This window comes from Nannospalax galili, unplaced genomic scaffold, assembly GCF_000622305.1.
Source record: "Nannospalax galili isolate Female #2095 unplaced genomic scaffold, S.galili_v1.0 scaffold1400, whole genome shotgun sequence".
Classification (NCBI taxonomy): Eukaryota; Metazoa; Chordata; class Mammalia; order Rodentia; family Spalacidae; genus Nannospalax; species Nannospalax galili.
In genome coordinates this window covers 128438-151649 of record NW_008345995.1, presented here as the reverse complement: position 1 = coordinate 151649, position 23212 = coordinate 128438, and the positions used below count along the sequence as shown (strand labels likewise).

Below are 23212 nucleotides of genomic sequence, written 5' to 3'. Positions count from 1 at the left end.
ACAACACAGCAGACAGTAGCAGGGATATCAGAGTATAAGGGCTCTAGTCGGGGGAGGGAGACTATGGGAGGGTACTATCTGGGAAGTGGGTGTATAGTTGATTAAGATGGTTTGTGATGTTCTGTGCGATACACACACACACACACATGCACAGATCAACAAATTTAAAAATATTATATTTGAGGAGGAAGCATGGAAATTTATGTCATGCTAATTAGTAGAGATGATAAACATTACCACTGAAATCTACCCGATGACTTTATAGACATACACAGGTGCCAAGGATCCAAGTGCAACCGATTATGACTAGTAATAATCAGGTACGTACAGATTAGAGATGCATGCACCAACATATCATTGTTAGTAGCAAAAACAATGAGTCTTTCTGCAAGGGACAATGTATTCTAAAGTGAAATGGAGATCTTTTTTAAAGGTTAAAAACATGGCTTATACTGAGTTCAATATTGTATAACTGTATTAATTCAACTGTGAACCTAGAAATGCAGCCACTTGTGAAAGAGATGTACTCTTGCTCTGGACTGTGTTACTGATTATGTTAAAGCTGTAGTGAAATGCTTCTTCTAAGCATGTAGTTATTAAAATTTTTTAAAAATGTTTAAAACATAATAATTCTTCAAAAAAAAATAGACTTAGCTTTTCCTGGGGAATCTAGCAGTTCCAATGAGCCTGGAGGTTTGCATGGGTACCCTTTTATAGTCTGAGTGCTAGGGAGAGATAGTAAGTCTAATACCTCTACCCCTTTCTTTGTAGTGCATGACAAGATATATACTTCATGGTTATGATTTTCTTATATTTGCCCTGAGAACTATTTTCTACCACCTTATCTTAAAAGTAGGAGCTAGCTAGGTGTGGTCATGGTGCATGCTTTTAATCCCAGCAGGCAATGGCAGTCTGATCTCTGTGGTATCAAGGCCAACCTGCTCTACAGGGAACAAAAAATCAAAAAAGTAGGGTCCATATTATTGTATTTCTTCTGTTTGGGTGAATGAAGAAAGTGGATGTTTCAGCAGAAGACACGACATTTTTATTTGTGTGTATCCTCTTTGCTTACTGTGAACATAGCTGTTTGTTCTGGGAGCACTGATGCTGATGCACCTTTCCCCGGTTGTTATCATTACATGCAAAAGAATATTAACTAAATGAAATTTTCATCTATACCTTCAGTTATTACTGATAGAGCCAAGAATTTCTATTTGTTTGTTTGAGACAGGGTCTCACTATGTAGCCCTGGCTGTCCTAGAACTCACTATGTAGATAGATCAGACTGGCCTTGAACTCATAGAGTCCTGTCTGCCTCTGCCTCGAGTGCTGAGATTAAAGGTGTGCATCACCACACCAGCAAAACCAGGCGTTTTTAAGTGCTTTTCTCTCAAATATGTTTCACTCAAATGCTAATTGATAGGCACACTCTACACACCTTTGGTTTCACCTATCTTTAAAGCAAAATACTTCTTCCATGTTGCATGCCATTTCTAAGAACTGTTCAACAGGGCCATTAATAATTTTGCGAGTTTGGCAGTGTATCTGTATAGTCTGATTTTCCTCTGAGAATATTGTCCTTAACTGTGTGCTTAGCTCTATTAATTCCTTGGAAGTAATTTTTATCTGCTTTGTCTGAGGAGTGCAGCCTTGAGCGATGCTTATAGTTTTCATCTGTTTTTTTTTGCCCTTAGTTGCAAAATGAGTCAACTTCATCCTGAAAAATGTTATTTTGTTCTTGCTTTTGAAAAATTCAGAAAGTTGGTAGGGAGAAATTTTTGTGCTGTACAATATTGAAATATAATTCAAAAGACACATGAATTCTTTGACTGCTTCAAGCTGTTTTTTTGATAAGGGCTTGTAACATAAACACTGCCAAGTGGAATAATTGTCTAATATAATCTTATCCAATATGTTCCTTGGCAGTTGATTGGGCTTCGAAGTCACTGGTGTGAAATCATCTTATCCTTGTTTTCTACTTGTACAAAGCTAAGACTCACTGATTAATACATATCTGTGAGGTCTATCATCTCTATTACCATGTTCATCAGTATGCTTATGTGGTAATGAGCACTTCTGAACTATATGTTCATTTGAACTGGAGATAAGACACAACATATCAGCAACAGCAAGAAATGTTAATAACGTATTAACAAATAGTAATTCATAAAGATGCTAAAATATATTTACAGGGACTAGCTGCACCAAGCCTGCATTTTAGAGCAAGTTAAGTATGGCCGTTACTAAGAACAAGGCAGGATTACTGGGAAAAACCCTAACCAATTTTGTCTGTCAAAGGTAATATGTCTGAAATAAAACTATTTATCCCAAACTGCCAAATCGCCTCTGGATCATTTGACTGATTAATTGCCTGAGAACCTAAACTTTGAGATCTTTTAAAAGTGACATAGAACCAGGCATGGTGGTACATGCCTTTGATCCCAGCACTTGGGAGACAGAAGCAGGGAGATCTCTGTGAGATCAAGGTCGGCCTGGTCTACATAGTGAGTTACAGGTCAGCTAGGGCTACAGGGAGATCCTGCCTCAAACACAACAAATGAAAGTTAATAAATTCAGAAACTGCCTTCTAAAAAGCATGGTTTTATAACCTACGGTGTCACTTTTTTTCATTTTATTTTATTATTTTTTAAATTTTATTTGTTATTTTTATTTTATGAGTATGCGTGTATTGCCTGCATGTTGGTAAGTGCACCCGTGTCGTGCAATGCCTGGGGAGGTCAGAAGGGATCCCTGTGTATCCCCTGGGACTGGAGTTATGGACAGCTGTTAGCTGCCATGTGGGTGCTGGGATTCAAACCCAGGTCTTCTGCAAGAACAACCAGTGTTCTTAACCGCTGAGCCATCTCCTCAACCCCTTCATTTTATTTTTTTGAGACAGGGTTTCCCTGTAGCCCCAGCTGGCCTGGAACTTGCTGTATAGGCTAGTCTGGCTTCCATCTCATAGAGATCTTCCTGCCTCTGCCTCCCAAGTGCTGTGATCAAAGATGTGTGTCACCAAGTTCAGCATCATTAATATTAATTTAATGCTAACTGTATGCAATTTTGTTAGGCTGGAGCTATAAAGATGGGTAAGATTCCCCAAAGAGTCAGGTCATGGTTTACTGGGGAAGACAGAAATATAACAAACAAGTAGTTTACTTCACTGTGTGCACTGGAGACACACCTTTGAGAGCACAACATGGTTCATGGAAATTATAAGCAATCCAGAGAGGCTGGAGCATGAATTACAAGATTCAGAAAGGAAAAAGGTAAGTCTGGAGGGTGGACAGAGTCAGATCCTACAAGGCTGAGCATGACTGATTACGAAGCTGGAATTTGTCTTCTGGGACTCAGGGAGCCACAGAGTGGTTTTAAATAGGGCAGGGGCAGGACAGATTTATATTTTGTAACACCATTTAAAAAAAAATGAGTGAAGGGTTGATTGGATAGAGAGGAAAGCTTAGAAGCAGGTGGACCACTTAGGAACCTGTAGAATTCTAAGCAAGATATAATAAGGACTCAGACGAAGGCATGGCCATAGGAACACATAGTTGGTGACAAATTCAAGAACTATAGAAGATAAATTACGAGGACTTGGTGAATGATCAGATGTGGGGATGAAGGCTAGTTTAACGTGGAGCTGGAGATGATGCTTAGCTCTCTAGGGTGGGTTCTTGGGGTGGTGCCATCAATATAGAGAGAGACTGAGTTTGGGGAAGGGATGTGGTATAAATTAGGATATATAGGAGACAGACCATTAAGTTTGGTATAAGTTGAACTTGGCGTATTTTTGGAATACCAATTTGACACAAGGATCTGAAGCTTGAGGGTATAAATATGAAAATCATCAAAACAGGTGACAGCTCAGCTCGAGAGTAGCTGAATCCACCTAAGAGTGTGTCAAGCAGGCATTCAGAAAAGACAGGCTGGAGCAGAGGAGCCTCATGAAGGAGACAGTGAAGGATGGTCATAGTGGGTTTCTGCCAGGGAGGGATCAAGGCATCATGTCCAGCAGAAAGACCAGACAGTGTGTGTTTGATGCAGAGAGTAGTGTGTGATGACCTTGGGGGAGAACCATTTCAAAGAGTCGTTGGGGTAGATTGCTGTGGCTTTAGAAGCAAGTATGAAAAAGCATCGAGTGAGCTTCTCCCTTTTAAGCTGTTGTGTCAGAATTTAAGAATTTTTATCCAGAGAAGTTCTGAGCGCTGAGAAGTTTAAACATGTTGGGTGTGTGAAGAGGTCAGGTTCATTTGAATTGATAAGGACATGAGTTGTGGGTCTGTTCACTCACATGTGACTTTGAAATTATCCAAGATAAGGGAATTTCCTGGGGAGGACAGAAGCTATTAATAAAATCTTGAACAAGGGCTGGAGAGATGGCTCAGCAGTTAAGAGCCCTGGCTGCTCTTGAAGAGGACGTGGGTTTGATTCCCAGCACCCACAGGGTGGCCAACAACTGTCTATAGCTCCAGTTCCAGGGGATCCAGCAACCTCTTCTGACCTCTGTAGGCATTGCACAACCCAGGTGACCTTATACACATGCAAGTAATACACTCATACACATAAAATAAAAATAATAGGGGTTGGGGATTTAGCTCAGTGGTAATAAATAAATAAATAAATCTTGAGCAAATTAGAAGGAATTCTCTGGAGGCTGGCACATGGGAGTTGAAAATGATGCCACTAGATAGATGGGCACCTTAAGCCAGGCTCTTAAGTCTCTGTCCTATCCTGAAAGAACCTTAAAGAAGTCAGGGTTTGGGGGGGTAAGAGTGAGAATGAGGAATTGGGAGACCCAGTTTCTCAACCTAAAGTGGAGTGCCTAGAGCAGCAGCATCCAGCGGAAAGCTGGCCTGGTGGTTTTAACCAAGGCCAAAGGCTGCAGGGATTAATTTGTAAAGTAGGCAGAATATGGTATGTGATAGTGTTAAGCATGGCACAGAAGCTCCAGAAAGTAAGTACCCAGAGCGGTTAGAGAAGGAAGAGAGCAGGTCAGGTAGAGGAAGTGAGTGTGGGGGTGAGAGTGGATCTTTGGAATAAGGTCATTGAGTAGTTTTACAGTCATCAAAAATCAACTGATGGGGCTGTCAAGATGAGTCAGTGGGTAAAGGCACCTGACAACAAGTCTAATGATCTGAGTTTAATCCCTGAGTCCTACATGGTAGAAGAAGAGAACCAATTCCGGCATGTTGTCCTTTGCTCTCCACAGCCATGTCATGGCATGTGTGCATGTAAACATAAACATACACACACACGTACAAATAAATAAATGTAATATATTAAAAAACCAACCAATGACCACTTGATCTCTTCCATGATATGTAGCTCCTGTGATGTTTTCTACTATCTCAGCAAGAGGTTAGATAGAATTTTCTAAGAATCAGTACCCCATTCTTGTTCAAGGATGCAGCACTGGATAGAGTTAAGAGGCAATTTTTCCCTCTAGCTTTGCCTCTAACCTGCTTTATGGACTTGGGTGAATCCTTTGACTTTTTATGACTTCTCTTTCTTCATTTTTAAAGTGAAGGTAGGCCAGACAGTCTGTGAATGGGTTTGATCCCATTTGTTCTTTAGTTTTCCTTTGCTAGCTATGGACGCATACAAGACCATTCTGGCATCATTTCAGCACTCCAGTCACCATCAAGATGGGTCTCCTGTTAGGCCCAGCCAAGTACACATGCATCCAGCAGTGTCTGGTCTCATCTTACCCCATTTAGGAAGGACTTTGTCCTCAGCACTCACACAGTTAGGGTCCCGTGACTTCAAAAGAATGGTCTCAGCCAGCCAACCCTCCCTAACATTCTAGTAATTTAATTTTTGACTCATTCTCTTGTTTAATACAATAGTGAGATCTGCTATCCAAAGAGTTTAAAAGTGGTTTCACAAGTAAAGGGAGAAATCTTGTATGATGGAGCAAATGTAAATTAATTGATACAGCCATTATGGGAAATAAAATGGAAGCTCTTCAGAAAGTATAAAAGAGAAATACAGTATCACCCAGCTATCCTGCTTTCTGATAAGATGAATTCCGATGTTCATTAATTGCTGTATTGTCCAAAATATCAGGATATGGAATCAACCAAAAATATAGCTCCTGTACACACATACAGTATTTAGTCTTTAAAAAGGGGAATTCTGCCATTTGTGACAAAGATGAACCCTAAGAACATTCTGTTAAGTGAAGCAAACTAGGTTTAAAAGGAAAAAAAATGGTATGCTCTCACTTATATGTAGAAATTTTAAAAAATTGAACATATTGAAACAGAGAGAAGTGTGGTTGCTGGGGTCAGAAGATGGGAGAAATTAGATTTTGGTCAAAGGGTGAAAAGTTTCAATAGGTTGCATACATCAGTTCTAGAGAGTCCCTAACATTCTGCATGAGTTCTATGATTAATAATGCTGTCCTGCATGCTGGTAATTTGCTAAGACAGCAGATCTTAACTGTTCTCACCATGCACACAGGTAGCTTTGTGATGGAACTGTTAGTTATCTTGACTGTGGTAATCATTTCATAATGTGTGCATATATCAAACCACATTACATTCTTTAAATAAACACAGTCCTAATGTTCAGTTGGACTTCAACACAGTATGAACAAAGAAGTGCATATAGTAGAGCGTGGCTCTCCCATTGTTATCATCCATATCAGGACACACTCTTGTGTGATGGAAACAGCATGGGGTTTGGGATCAGGAGGCCCGGGCTTGTTGCACTCAGTAATATGTGTGATAAAGGGTGATAAAATATTTAGAAAAGTCTGTGCTCACATTTGGTGGAGCATCTGTGGTTTGCTTACATTTGGGTTTGGGCAGGCATTCCAAGTGAGTGAGTCTAGGGGTGTTCACTTGAACATAACTGTGTAGATGGAGGGGTGATAAATCTTCCTCCTCCTAGCCTTTGTTCTCCATCTTGTTCTTTTGTTTCCAGGCAACAGTAATTGTAATAAAAGAGATCTCTCTAAGCCTAATGAGACCTCAAACTGAAGAATGAAAGCAGAGAGACAATAAATAACAAGTGGGAACAAATATGGATCTCCATTAGGTGCTCTCAGAGCTGCTAGACTCAATAATTGGGTTTCATTGTAAGACTTTTAATTGTATCATTAAGAAAAATAGGGTGAAATAGAATTAAACAGATAAGAGCAGCCAAGCTCTGGAACTGAAAAATATGTCTCTATTTGTAAATTGAAGAAGTAAGCTCTAATACCTACTGATTTCTAAGATTACCTTGTGTTAGGTTCTGGAACACAGAATACAGTAATCATAGGAGAGAAAGAGACCATAGTGGGACTCAGACGGAACTATGTTTATTCAAAGGTCACATCGAGGGACAGCAGCCTCCCTGTATGATGGAAGCAACTGTGCTGTGAATCGGGAGAGTTAGAGATCATATAGGGGCTAGGGCATGAGGAAGCATCTGCAGCTGCAGGGTTCTACGTGTCTCATCTTCCAGGGCCCCTTGCTCAAGCAGAATAGGCTATTTTGAACAACAGCCTGTCTTCAACAGTCCCTCCTGAGTTCTGGGAGTGGCCAATCCCAGTTTGATTCCTCCATAAGGTTAGTAGCAGTCTCAGAGGCAGCTAAGATCAGAAGCAGTTTCAGAGGAGTTCTGGTTGTCTGTGATCTTAAAGGGACAGAAGATACTGTTCACTGCCTAGCCTTATTTACCTGGCCACCACTAAACTTTCCCACTGGAAAATGAGCTAAGGAAAAGGTTAGTTCTCACAAGATACTGGACAGGCAATTCTGTAGTAACAATAGAAATTAAAGCATTGACACAAATGTAAATATCACTAGTGTATTAGTTACTTTTCTTGTTGCTGTGAAAAAATACCTGACAAAAGCAACCTAAGGAAGAGTTCGTTTCATGGTTTGAGGGTACTGTATATCCTGGTGGTTAAGGCAGAGTGGTGAGAGCAACTCTAGCTATGGGCAGGAGTGTGGGACAGCTGCTTACATTGCATCTGCAATCAGGAAGCAGAGAGAGATGAATGCTGGTGCTCAACTTGATTTCTTTTAAAAATATATTTGTTTTTTAAAATATGTTTTTATTGAGTTTTTGTGTATTTTATATACATGATTTATTTATTATTTTAGGTGTATGAGTATATTGCCTGCATGTATGTAAGTGCACCTGTATCTTTTCATGCTTGCAGAGGTCAGAAGAGGGCATTGGATTCCCCTGGAACTGGAATTACAGACGATTGTTAGCTACCATGTGGGTGCTAGAAACCAAACCCAGGTCCTCCACAAGAGCAGCCAGAGCTCTTAACCTCTGAGCCATCTCACCAGCCTCTTGATTTCTTCTTTTTATTCAGACTGGGAAACCCGAGCCCACAGATGGTGCTGCCCACATTCATGGTGGGTGGTCCATCCTCAGTTAAACCTTTTTGTAAATGTCCTCATAAACACATTTAGATGTGTTCTTATGGTGATTCTAGGTCCTGTCAAGTTGACAATGACGATCAGCCATCACAACTGGGATTATACTATCTCTCTTGGCAATGGTGACAACTAACCTAGTATTCAAGGTGAAAGGGAAGGTGTGTGTAAATACTGTTTTATCGGGCTTGAATTTCCTGCGCACAAGAAGGTGCTGCGAGCGCCTTCCCTCCCCGTCCTTTCCTGGCTTCCCTCTCTCTGTCCCTCAGTTCCTCCCTCCTTCCTCCCTTTTCCCCTTGGTACTGAGGATTCAATCTACGGTCTTCCACATACTAGGAAAATGCTCTGTCACTGAGTTACCCTCATAGCCCAGTGGAATTTCTTAACTTCAGAGGGAACCTAAATTCAGGCAAAGGAATTTATGACATTCCTGTTTAATGAAGTTTGACACCTATTTTACATAATTAGTAGTACATTTAAATGAACGTTAGTAGGACCATGAAAGGGGTCATTGGTATGAAAGCAAAAGAATTTGTTCTTATCCCAATGTCCAATTATCATCTGTATTTTTTTTTAATGCTCTTTTAAAAATGTTGGACTGGGCATGGTGACTCATCCTTGTAAAGTCCCTGCTACTCAGGAGGCTGAGGCAGGCAGACCCCTTGAGCCATGAGTTGGAGCCCAGCTTGTGCTACTTTGCAACCCTTGCTCCTTGTTTCAAGAAGAAGAGAAAGAAGAAATGTCAAACTTTGGAGGGATTTAGAATGGACTTAAATATCTGAAAAAAGTACACAGCACATAAATTAGTTGAAGTTGATAATAAATGTATGTATGCCAGTGAGGAGCTTCTTTGAATTAAATGGGATGATAACACTTTTGAATTTCTGTCCCACTTCATAATTTCTAAACATTTTTACATTTATCTTGATTTTTTTCAACAGACCCATAAGATACAGAGTGTTATATTATAATTCCATTTTGCATATGAATAAGTTGAGTAGGGTTTTGACTAAACTTATACTATATTAATGAGTGGCAGACTGGTTAAGAATCTGGTTGCAGATTCTCCAACTAGTGGTCTTCCCAATACTCTCTACTGTGTAAATATTATAGCTTTAAAATACTTTTTGAATGAATTGACTCTGCTTGAGTGTAAGAACAAGTGCATTTCTCTAGGAATGCTTCAAAATATCACCTCTAAGAGTGGTGTGAAAATATTTGTTCATCTAGTGCCGCGAACCAAGACTCCGGCCAGCAGAGCCAAGGAAAGGACAACACGAACACCAAGGTGTGGTTCAAGCTTGCTTCTCTTTTACTGCGCACTTCAGTTATATCTATACTATTCCCAAAAGCCCTCCCTTTGGCAAGGACCAATCAAAAAGCACACACGCTTGCAGCAGGCACGCGGAAGGGCAGCTCATTTGGCCACGTAGTAGGATCATGCTCGGGAATGTCACTGATCAGGCAGGCAGCGCGTGTGTGATTGGGCTTAGAGCGCTTGAGCGAGTTGGAGTAAACAACCGAGGGTCACGAGGCTTGGCAGCCAGCCAAGGCGCCATCTTTGGCTGACTCGGCCGCGCCCGCTCCCAACAATCTAGCATGCATTCTGCAAGGATAAATATTTCCTTGAAAAGAAGTCTTGCCAAATCAATAATTATCTTTGTAGTTAAACAATGGACATTGATGTTAGTTGTATTATCTTGGTGATCTAAGATGCTTTCACTTTTATCAGAGTCAGGAGTGGGATGGTGGCTTCTATATTAGGAAGTTTAAAACTCCTGACATCAGTAGGTGGAATAAGAAAGCCATGCACCAAGTAGAAGTGAGCCAACTGTGTTTGCTACCAACAGATGGCAGTATCAGTTATAGACTGATTTCTGTTCATCTATGGCAAACTCCTTTGTTGGACTGGGCTTGGTCTCTAGTGTTTTGTTTGTTTTATTTTGAAATTTAAATTTTCTTGGAGATGTCTCACCATGTGGCTTGGCTGTGTAGTGAAGGATGACCTTGAACTCTTGGTCTTCTGCCTCTACAACTTGAGGTCTTAGATTATGGGTATGTGCCATTGCCCCTGACTTTAAGACGTTTTATAAAATTATTAACTTAAGCGATATCTATGAAAGTAATGATAAGAAGAAACATTCAATTATTCCAATTCTTACTGGTTTTTAAGACTATAAATGTGATAAAGACAGAAAATGATGACTTCTGCAAGTACATAGGAGATGAGCCATTTGACACCAGAATTTTTCTAAAGGACAAAATGAAAATCATGTGATAATACAAATTACCATTCTAATGCAGTTAATGACACTCATCAAGAAGGAAACAGAAAGCTGGGCATAGTGGTGCACTCTTGCAGTTCCAGAACTTAGAGGGTAGAGGCTTTCAGGGGTTCAAGGACATTTTCAGCTATATATCAAGTTTGAGGGCAGCTTAGGATATAGGAGACCCTGTCTCAAACAAAAAAAAATGACTGAAGTCATTTGGAACTTTGGAATTTGTTACTCCAGAAAGGTCAGTCAATATAAAAAAAATTGGTGCCAACTAACCTAATATAAATTTAAATATTTAAAAAATTTATTGTGCATGTTTGATGTGTATGTATGTATGTGTGTATGAGTGTGTGTGTGTGTGTATGTGTGTGTTGTGTGTATGTGCATGTGACGTGCATGTGGAGGTCAGAGGACAACTTTCTGGAGTTGGTTCTTTCTACTGTGAGCTATCCTAAGATCAAACTCAGGTGGTCAGGCCTGCATGGGAAGTGCTTTCATCCTCTAAGCCATCTCGCTGGCTTCTGATATCAATTTAAAGAGATGAAAGAAGGCATGATCTGTTGAATATGGATGGTTTCACAGGTTTTAGGACCATTCTCATCAGCAGATCATCTACACAATAAATCACTGATAAATGCCTGACATGATGTCTGAGGGCTGGTCAGCTCTTGGGGATTCATTAAGGACAGATGGTGTTACTTACTAGACAAATTTTAGAAGAAGATGCACAGTTTAAAGGATGATCAATGGAAAGAAAAGGAGGATGATGTATTGAAGTTCTGAAGAGTCATCTACCCAGTTAGTGGAAGCCTGGGTATACGCTGCAGCACCACTGGGACTTTGAGCAACCTCTCAATACCTTGTCTTTATATAGTAAAATTTGGGCCCTTCATGTTGTTAGGTTTTAGGACAAAAATGTCCAATTGATTTTATTTTATTTTACTTAGTAATTTGAACATCTGCCCTGGGAAACCTTTAATCAGAATAGCTAACTGACCATCTGGCTTTTGCTTTTCTACTTGGTGATAAAAGTGTGATTGATAAGTTGATTGCCCAAAATGAGGGCCAAAAAGAGAATAAGATGAAAAGTAAACGAAGCAAGTGGCACTTAGGGTGGCTAGCTGGCGTTGGTGGTGCCACTGCAAGGTGTCAGCAGAAGTGTCAGTGTGTACCCCTCTCCACTGTGATTGACCTACCAAGTGACTATTTCACTTTCCTCTGACGATCCATTAAGAGAAAAACTTTAGTTCTTGGCTAATTAGCATCTTTAGGAATGAAGAGCTAAGTCCAAGGTCTGCCATGAGATTCACCCCCAGTGGCTCTGTATTTTCTTTTGTTAATTTATTATGTTTATTTTTAAATATGTTTTAGTATATTGTTTGCATGTAGATAAGTGCACCTGTGTCATGCAGTGCCCAGGGAGGTCAGAAGTGGGCACTGAATCCCCTAGAACTGGAGTTATGGATGGTTGTTAGCTGCCAAGTGGGTGCTGGGAACCAAACCTGGGTCCTCTGCAAGAGCAGACAGTGCCCTTAATCCCTTAGCCATCTCTCTAGCCCCAGCTCTGTATTTTCTATAGCCACTGTGGGGCTTCTCAGTCCTACTCTGTCATCTTGAACTGTGACATCCTCCCAGACACTTGGCCTGGAAATCTTTCAGTCTTTGGTTTTTCTCTCTTCCGCATCTCCAGGTCTAATCTATCACCAGTACAGACTTTTCCAGAATCACTTATTAATACTTCTACCCCTGAAATAGTTTCCCATCTCTCCTGACATGGCCCTGGTCCATACCTTGTCACCTGAGATACAGTGTAACCCAAGCTTTGGATTTGAGTGTAGAACTTGATTTGTGAAACTGGTATTGCTTCCCACCAGCATTATGACCTTGGACTAGATGCTTATATCTCTAAGCCTGATTTTTCTCAGGCAGAAAATGAGATTAGTAATAGTACCTATTTTTGTAGGGTTGTCTTGAATATGAAATGAGCTAATACAAGGTTATTGCTTAATGTCCAATAACCTTGCATAATCAGTACTCACATTATTATAATGGAGTCCTAACTGCTTCACATTTCTGTAGTCTTTTGCTTCCATAAGCCAATTTTCTACTGCTGTCAGAATTATTTTCTGAAAGCACTGCTAGGATTCTATTAATTTCATGATGGAATACAAACACAGAGAGATTGGGGGTGTGGGGAGACAGGCAGCAGCAGCAGCAGCAGCAGCAGCAGCAGCAGCAGCAGCAGCAGCAGCAGATGCCCTTCCCTGGCATCACCATACCTGTAGGATAACATTGGTCTCTGATGAACTTTTACAATTGGGTCTCATCAGCTTTAACTTCACATCAGGTAGAGTCTAGTTGTTAGCCTCTGGCTTCCAGGTTGTCTCATCTTTCTGCACACATCACGAATGTTTACTTTGAGTCTGCTCTCACCTACTCATTCTTCAAGGTCCATCATATCACACCTCATTTTCCCCACAGTGTTTTTGTCTCTGAACCAGCTTAATTTTTTCCTGCTTTACAAGTTTGCTGAGTTGGTCCTATGGCTCTGCCACTATCTCATGCTGACCTTGGGAATGTAAGGAACTTGTTTTAGGGATCTTTGTTGATTTGCAAGTGCTCAGAAAATAAGTGCTGAATTGGATAAAATAATTATAGCTTCATTAGCCCTTGCCCATTTAATAGCGATCTCATTTGCTAATTCAAGGCTTATTCCTGAACATCTTTCCATTTTAGCTTTTAGGTCACACAGCAGGATTAGCACAGAGCAGGTGCTGGCATTGGCTGAGTGCAAGTATTTTGAATTCAGTGTCTGTCTGTCTCCCAGATCCTAGAATGTACCCAAAGGTCATAGTGACATGGCCCTCTCACTGCATGCACTTGACCTAAACCAACAGGAGACTCTCCATTCCATCTTTTGTGATAGTCTTATATGCTCTATAGGGAGTGATACCCCATATTTTCTTAGGCAGATGGACTTTTTGGTTGCTAGGAGCTCATGTCAGAAAGAATAGGTATTGACCATCAGATATTTGTCATCTGATAGGTGGGAAGGAGTTAGTGTAGTTTCTCCTGAGATGAAAGGAGCAGACAAGTTCCCATTCAGAGCTTGGAAAAGGGTTCTAAAGCATCATACTCTGAGTGGTGTGGAACCATAGTAGAGTGTTAGAGATGGGGTATGATATGAGATCTCATCAAGTCGAAATCACAGTGTGAGTGGGATCTGTGATTTCATCTGAAGTCCTCTTCTAAGCTCATAGAGATTGCTGGCAGAAATGGTTTCTTTGTAGCTTTAAGAATGGGATTCTCATTTTCTTGCTGAATGTTACCTTAGAGTCACTTCCAGATCCTAGAATGTACTCAAAGGTCGTAGTGACATGGCCCTCTCACTGCATGCATTTGACCTAAAAACCAACAGGAGACTCTCCATCCCATCTTTTGTGATAATCTCATATGCTATATAGGGAGTGATACTCCATATTTTCAGTTCCTACTTACAGCCAAGGGAACAGGATCATACAGGGCATTTGGACAAGATGTTGAAGATCCTGAGACTTATTGTTACAGTTATCCAGTTTGCTAGTTTCCTATTTTGGTGTTACAACACATTGATAAGTTGAGATAAGTTGTAAGATGTCACAAATAATGCTATTAGTAAATCTTTGGAAGAATAGATTCTTGGTTATCCATGAAATGATATCACCTCCCTTCCCTAGATACCTTAAATAAGAATGGATAGGGTTACTTTAGTTCTTTGAGTAGCTGAATAATGGATGATCCCCAAGATATCCTGGTCCAACCTGTGTATATGACCTTACATTCCACAAAGGACCTTGCAGATAGTTAAGGATTTTGAAATAGGGAGGTTTTCTTAGATTGACTAGGTAGACTCAAAATGTAAGAGAGAGCCAGAGAGAAATCTGCTGAAGATGTGACAGTGGAAACAGGACACGAGCCATAGAATTCAGGCATCCTCTAGAAGCTAGGAGGGGATCCCAGCTCTGCTGGATAAGACTTTGGATTTCTGACCTCCAGAACTGTAAGAGAATAAATTTGTGATGTGTTGAGCCACTGATTCATTACAGAAGTCCTAAAAGTCTGGTGCGCTCCTAGTAACAACTATATATAATGTTCATATACTGCCACACACAGTGCAGCGTTGAAACCATTCGGGGCTCATCATCCATATCTGTGATGTCTGCATTTTGTTTTTCAATGCCCTGGTACTGTTGGTGTTAAAATGGGAAGAAACAGAACTAGATGAGAAATATATTTAAGGACCAAATGTTCTCGGAATAAAGGAGTGACATTGTAGTTTTTGCAGGGAGGCCTTTAAATAAGAGTTCAACAGAAGAAAAAATAAATACTAAGAAGTAGTAAAAGAATGGAGAGATTACAAAGAGGGACCAGAAAAGATGGGAGAAATGAGGATGAGGGTAAGATAGGAGGAAAAGAGACAGAGCCGAGAGGTTTAATTTGGCTTTGCAGACTTATCTGTAAACAGCTTGTGACAAGTGGCTTCTGTTTGGGAGGATTGATGGCTCAGAGCTGAACCTCTGGGAACCAAGAGACCTGCTAGAGGTCAGCATCGTGACAGAGCTGTTCTTCCCTGCAGCCTGGCAGGGATGTCACACAAGCAGTTTGTCACAGCTTCTCTGGGCTTCATCTGCTGTGTCTGACTCCAGATCTAAGAATCTCCACTTTCTTTTTAAAATGGTTTTATGGGGGAAATATATTTGTGCACTTTTATTTTATCCAACTTACGTATTTTCCAAAAGACTTGTGATACAGTCCTTTCTAAAGTAAAATAATAGCCCCCCACCCCTAAACTGCAAAACAATAAGCTTACCAAAATGCCATATTTTAAAAGTACAAGTATGGGGCAAAGGGGAGACCTCTACTTGAACAGAGTGCAGAGAGGAGGTAGGCATATTTTTCATGGAAGCTGGGCTGTCAGGAACAGTCTACAAGGCTAAAGTATTCATTTGGGAATACTTCAGGAGCAAGGTCATTCCCCATTTTTGGTCACCTCAGACCCCTTTATGAAGCTGAAACTATTACTTTGTTGAAGACAGGACATTCAGGTGAAGATCAAGGGTGCAGAAAGGGAAAGAAGGTGGCTTTGTTCTTTTGCTCTTTCCTGTGGGTAAAAACACTGCCAGGCAGCCCCGATGTTAATGGGTCACTAGGAAGACTGGAAGCCGATAGGTTACTGAAATTTTGGTCTATCCCAAAATTTAATTATAACTACTGGGTTAGCAGGCTAATGTTAACACTAATTAAAAATGTCTCAAAGCCATTTTCTTGGGAGTTTATAAAAGTCCAATTAAAAAAATTAGAACAGGCCTTTTGGAAAAGTAGTTTTAAAAATGACTACATAAAGCATCATTCTGCTTTTGACTGGCCTCCTTGACTGCCCTAGATAAGATGCTTAGCCATATGCCCGTTCTGGTGAGGAAGTGTCCGAGTTGTTAGTCCTGCTTCATTTCCCTTTTGTGCTTCCTGCTGAAATCCCTTGACCACTCTGTCTACACTGCTTCCATGTGGAAGCACCCCCATGTCCACAGTCGACCTCGGGGGCCTTCTTAAGCTAGTTTTATGGTTTGTCTTTGATAAGGAAACTTGCTCTGTAGACTGTCTTCTGATTGTTTCACTAATCACTTCACTCTTAACTAGAAACCAGATGAGTCAAAAACGTGACCAAGACTTAGTGAATGAGAAAAAAACCATTAGTGGGTGGCTGTTTGGTATCTTCCTATCTTGGTTTCCTCTTGAGTCTGGTAATTTGCAGTGCCCTTCTCACTAGTGATATTACATTGATAAGGTTAACACAGCTCCAACTCTCTTCTCTAGTGAGGTAGGTATCCTTTATCAACTAAGAAGGTGGCCTCATTACCTACTTTTTGGTTGAGGACCTAGAGTCAGTTTTATATATGTTGGAGAAAACTTCAAAGCTTATGTAAAATCTGCCCATATCACTCACCCCAGAGAGTCCAAATTGCTTCCTGTACCAGAGATACTTGAGCAAAGTCACCACGGTCCTCATTTCTCATAAAAAATGGTCCTATTCAGCCTAGATGGTGGTAGACACTCCAGGCTCTGGACCTACTTTCATTCCTCAGAGGACTTTTGTCTCCTGTCAGTTCAGCCGACAGATACTCCGCTAGGATCTGTTCTTTCTCCACTGGTTACTCAGGCTTTGTGGAGGGATGCCAATGAGGTTTCTGTCTCCCTGATTGCTTTTTTCCCTTGTGGCCGTGTGAAAGACCCATATCTGGTGATTTCACTTAGTAGCTTAAAATCCTCCAGTGGCCTTGAGTAGCCTCCAGGGTAAAGTTTAGACTTGGCCTGTAAGGCCTCTCACAGCTAACCTAGTGCTAGCTTCCCCTGTGACCACTGACAACCCTGGGCAGTTTCCTAATCAACCATGAATGCTCATTCCTTCTCTGCCTAACCCATTCTCATCCTCCATTTTAGAACCTGAGCCAAACCTCCACGTTTGGTGAATCCAGTGTCTCTTTTACTGCCCCATTGTGTCTGACTTGTAGCAGAGCCCTTAAACCACACACAGCATGGGTACACTTGGCTTTGGCCCCCACTTGATGTCTAACCAATTGATGTCAGCTGGTGTTAACAAGTGCAGATCAGTTCTGTACTTTATATCTTTACCTCAATATATCACCCATCACCTTCTTGTCCATGCACAGACTATGAACCCCTTTCTAAAATGAATCTTTTATGTAGACTCTGGACTCTATCTGCCTCTCTCAGTCCTTTTCCTGATCTTCCTGCCCTTAACTTGTTCTCTTAGCACAGGTACCACTACTCACTCAAGCCCTACTTAATGCTTTATGGTCTGGCTTCCAGACCTCCCACCTTTATCAAATGTTTCATGAATAATTCTTGACACATTTATATTACTGAAAATTGTACATTTCTGAAAAAGATATTTTCCAGAATAAGACTTAATCAAACCCCTCATCTGGTATTTTTATTTTATTCATTTTTCTCAGAATCTTGATTCTTAATAACATTAATATATTCACTTTATAAATGCTACAGTATATCTAGTTTCAAAGTCATAAGTAACCTACTGGTGAAGTTTGAGGTTTCTTGCAATTCTTTTTGTCCTTGGATTACTTCTTTGGTGATGACTTTAAAAAATATTTTATTTATTATTTTCTTAATTATATGTGTATAAGTGTATTGCCTGCATGTGTGTAAGTGCACCCGTGTCATGCAGTGCCCGAGGGGGTCAGAAGAGGGCATCAGATCTTCTGGAGTTATAGATGGCTGTTAGCTGCCATGTAGGTGCTGGGAATTGAGCCCAGGTCCTCATCAAGAGCAGCCAGTGCTCTTAACCCCTGAATCTTCTCTCCAGCCTCTATCTCCATAAAGCTTCTAGTCTTGTTATCTTGTCTTTATGCTATCATTATTTCTCTGCAGTATAACAAATTAACCTCAATTCCTGGCAGTTTAAAATGGCCAGCATTTCCCCTCTTGGAATTTCAGCCCTCTGGGAGGAGCTCAGCTGGGTGCCTCTGAGGAATCTTGAGGTTGTGGTCAAGTTGGTGGTCAGTGCTTCTCTTACCTGAAGGCGCTACTTTAGCCTGAGGTGGCTACCCTATGGTTCCTGGCAGACTTTAGTTCCCTCCCTCCTTCCCTCCCTCCATCCTTCCCTCCCTCCCTCCCTCCCTTCCTTCCTCCCTTCCTTCCTTCTTTCCTTCCTCTTTTTTTGACAGGGTCTCCCTAGTCCCAGCCTACCTGGAAGTAACTCTGTGGACCAGGCTGGCCTTGATCTCATGGAGATCTGCCTACCTTTGCCTCCTGAGGGCTGGGATTAAAAGCACATGCCACCATTTCCTTTTGATAATGACTGTTATGGTTTGAGATTATGTTTCCCATAGCTAATTGAACACTTGATCCTAGACAGTGACACTGTTTTAGGACATTGTAAAACTTTTAGAAGGTGGGACCCATGTGAAGGAAGTGGGTCAGTGGGGGTGGTAGGCTTTGTGGTTGATAGCCCTGCCCTGCTTACAGTCCTCTCTCCACTTCCTGATCCATGGAGATGGGAGCAAGCATCCTCATGCTCCTGCCAACCATAGCCACGAGCTGCTCCCTCTGCCAGTCCTCTTCACGATGGACCATATCCTCTCATCATGAGTCAAAATAAATTCTTCCTTCTTTAGGTTGCTCCTCGTCAAGTGTTCGGTCACAGTGATGAGAAAAGTAACCAATACAGTAATGCACAAGTAGCACATATAAAGGTTACTTAAAACCAGTCATTTCTCGGTGTGGTTGTGGTATTAATTTGAAGTGCCATTGCATTCACATGCTTCTGTTTTGTTCAGTTACAAGGTTTGGCTTCCCCCTTTTAATTTATTGTTACTTTAAAATATGTTCAATATTTACCTTATTCAAAATCGAGAAAAATATTGAGGGATAATAAAAAAACTCCCAAGCCTCCTTTGTACACCTTCTTCTTAGAGGCATCCATTTTTGTAAGTTTTTGTAATATATATATACTTATTCCATCATTTATTATATAAAAAAGTAGCTTGCTTCATATAATCTTCCACACTTTGTCTTTTCAATTAACAATATATCTGGGAGGAGCTTTCTATGTCTTCTTACAGAAACATCTCACCTTATTGTTGGACAGTTTTTTTAGTTGGTCCCCTACTGATGGGCGTGTATTTTGTTTCTAATCTTTTCTAAGTAATGCTGCAGCGAGTACTGGTCACACATCATTTAGTGAGTAGCAGTGTCCCTTCAGTGGACTCTAGAAGTAGGATTCATAGGTCAAAGGATAAATGCATATGTAGCTTCGTTTAATGTTGCCAGTGCATTTTGAATTCTCACCAGCAGTGTACAAAGTTGCTATTTTCCATAGCTTCATAAGCATAGTGTGTTGCCAACATGATAGATGAAAAATGAGATTTGATTGTAATTTTATTATGCTGAAATCTAACATTTATCCTCATATTTCTTTTTTTAAGGTGAGAGGTGTAAAGTTTTATATACTACACATAACCAAATTGTCTTTCAAAAAAGCTGTACTATTTTACATTTACGCTAATCACCAAGAGCATCAGTAGGTGTTGTTTACCCACAGTCTTTATGAAAGTGAATATTGTTAGAGGTTTTTGTTTGCTGATTTTGAAGGTGAAAAATTCTGCTTCATCTCCAATGACTCAACTATGTTCTTTTCCTCATCCCTCAAAGATTTAGTTTATTTTAATATGCATGTGTTCCCTGTCTATTATTGTCATTACTAATCAAAGCTACTATTTTTGAGGGCCTTTTGTGTGCCAGCCCCTGTGCTGAACTTTATATGAATTTTCTCCAAATTCAACAATTTCACAAAGTGCCCCCTCTTTTTTTTTGCAGAGGGAGAAAATAGATGCTTAGAAAGGCCAAAACCCACTAATTTGTTTAAGGCTTCCCAGCTGGAACTCTATCACAAAAGAGTGTATTCTCTAAGGTTATGGTCTTTCCATATGGTCTACTGAATTACAGTTGGCCCATGAAGGTTAATCTTCTATTTTCAATATGACTTTCTAATTCTTTTGTTTCGTAAAGGAAGGTCTTATGCTGTTTGCTAAATGAATAAAGTATCAAATACTATATTAGAATTTCTTTTTTAAAAATAATTTATCATTTCATACAGGGATATAAGCACATAAGGTGTTTTGATCAAATCCATGCCCACTCCCTACCCTCCAACTCCTCCCATATCTCCCCATAACTTTTTCTGATAACTTCATGTACTCTTTCTTCTTCTTCTTTTTTTTATTAATGGGGCTTTTTGCTACTCTAACATTTCCCTCCTCTGATGAGGTAACCCTAAAATCTTTTAGGGATTAGATAAGAGCTCCCAAATACTTTTGACATTTTTGGCCTTTGGAATAGAGTATGTTGCTAAGAGGCCCAAGGACATTTTGACTTTTAGCCAAGGAGCTGGCTACTTTTCTTTGGGGGCTTTTTACACTAACTGCTTAGCCAATTCCTACCTCCTATTTTTATCACATCATCCTCCGAAGAGGTTACCCAGTGTGTGGATAGGGAATTGGGATGCAGACTGCTCTGGCTTCTTCTATGGGAACAGGGACACAGGGTGAGGCAATTGGGGTACCCCTTCAGCTGGTCTATCTAAAAGACTCCCAAATTGCATAACTCTTATTTGTAGGGGGAAAAGAAAATACTTGACTGGTCAATAGGAGATGTGAAGGAGAAGTAATGGCAAGAGTAATTAGCATTACAAGTTCTAGAGAGGGAACTAGAAAAAAAGTCAGAACAGGGCAAATTTCAAATGTTCATATGAGAGTCCATTGGAATTTCTTGAGGAGAGCTTCCAAGAGCATCCCTCTATTGGGTTCCTCCTCATTTTTCTTTCGTCTGCCAAGACTGGACTTGAGAGTGATGGATTCAGGATTTGCTTTCAGGTATTTTGAAAGCTGTTGGAGTGGTTAGAATCAGTGTCAGTTCCCTCTCAAAGGCTTCTAGAAAGGGGGAGAAAACATATTTGGCCATCATTTTAGAATAATAGCTGGTTGTCTCCCTTAGCTACAGGTGGGCACTACAGTATTGCAGACCAAGATTTGAAGTCTTACACCTGAGCAGCACTTTCTGATTCAGAAGAAAATCATCTATGAGAAATAATTGTCTAAATAACATTTTTTTTTGGTCTTTTTGAGACAGGGTCTCCCTGTAGCTCCAGCTGTCCTGGAACTCACTATGTAGACCAGGCTGTCCTTGAACTCACAGAGATCCGCCTGCCTCTGCCTCCCAAATGCTGGGATTACAGGCGTAAATGACATTTTATATGGACTTAAGCCTAATGTCTGAGACGTGTAATCCCTTGAACTCTTAAGGAAATATACTGATGACTTTACTCTTTGGTTATACTTTCCTTTTGGGTGTTTAAGACCATATAGTCAGCCCAAATAAATCAATTCATTTATACTTAAGGTCATTTGAGGATCTGTTCCTCAGGGGTCACATGGGCTTGAGAGGAGTCCTTGGCTCCTTTTTTTTTTTTTTTTTTTTACAAGTTCCATCTATGTGAAGTTAAGTCAAAGGTCCTGCTTGACCATGGCTGGCTTCACTTGGAAGCATGGAGGTAATGTTTCCTCTGAGTTGACCCTTCTCTTGAGGATAGGACATTGGTTCAAGTCCATCTGGTGGGGTCTCCATGGCTTCCCTGAACAAGAGGACAGGTGACTCACCCCAGTTACAGGACATTTGGAGAGATGTTCCATAGTCCCCTGGAACTTGGTTGATCTTGGAGGGCAAGGGGTAAAAACTGTCCTTTAAGTCCCCCTGACCAGATTAGTATAGGCCTCAAAGTATGGCTGTTAAACATCTAATAAGGTTAGTTTCACCAGTCCGGTACTTTTTTTTTTTTTTTGTCTTTTTGAGACAGGGTGTCCCTGTAGCCCCGGCTGGCCTGGAACTTACTTTGTAGACCAGGGTGGCCTCGAGCTCACAGGGATCCGCCTGCCTCTGCCTCCTGAGTGCTGAGATTACAGGCATGTGCCACCATGCCTGGCTCAGTCTGGTACTTTTAATTACCATGTGCCATGCAGATAAAGCTTGGGTAAAAAAACCAAATGTTCTCAGATAAACCTTGATTAGATATATATTTTGTTCCTTAAACTAATTGACTAAACTATGACCTTAGAAAATTTAAGATTATATGTATATTATTTTTGTCTCATCCTTTATGTATCATAACAAGCCTACACAGACCTTCATCACTTGCTGAGACTTTCTCATTTTTCCTATTTTGGAAAATATCTCCATTCCCATATCCTTTTAACATCTTTTACATTCTCATTTTCTTTTTAATAATTATGAGACATAATAACATTTACAAATACATTTTCCATCTGTTGTGAGAATTCTTTTCCTGGGGATACTAAACAATGCTTATTCCCTTTTGAGGTTCTAGTGTCAAATCAATGTTTGATTAAAGTTTTACTGGGAAACCAATGAATTTTCTGAGCTTACTTACAGAGATAACTGAGGGGTTGCTGAAGTGTATGAATGGCCTAAGGTTATGCACACTGGAAAGTCTTTACCCAGCATGACTCATGCCATCTCTCCCTAGCCTTCCCCAGATTGTATACTTTAGCCCTCCCCAAATCCAGGAGACCATGTGTGATTAGGGCCAAATTACATACAGTTGGCTGGGAAGAGTGGCTGGATACTCTGGTGAGGGTCCAATGACCCTGTTTGCCCCTCCTTTAATGAAGGAGCACAACCGTCAACAAGCTCAATTGTGATGATGTTTAGCAATCAGGCACTGCTGAAGTCGTGATGATGGTAGTTATTTCATGCAGAAGAGACTGCTGTACAATATCATGTTATTAAAAGGACACAGAATTTAAAAGGATTTGGTACTGGGATCCACAAAAGAGCAAGAACATATGTCGTTTGTTTTCCTGAGTCTGTTTTACTTCATTTACTATAACAGTTTCTAGACTATCCATTTACCTGCAAATTTCATTATTTCATCTTTCTTTACTACTGAATAGAACTCCATTTTGT

At 40.5% G+C, this 23212-nt stretch overlaps 1 protein-coding gene across 6 annotated transcripts in view; it reads left to right on the top strand.

Annotated features, from left to right (window-relative positions):
• Gpr176 (G protein-coupled receptor 176) overlaps positions 1 to 23212 on the top strand; it is a 162567-nt gene that overhangs the window by 67311 nt on the left and 72044 nt on the right. The gene's annotated exons all lie outside the window — the stretch shown is intronic.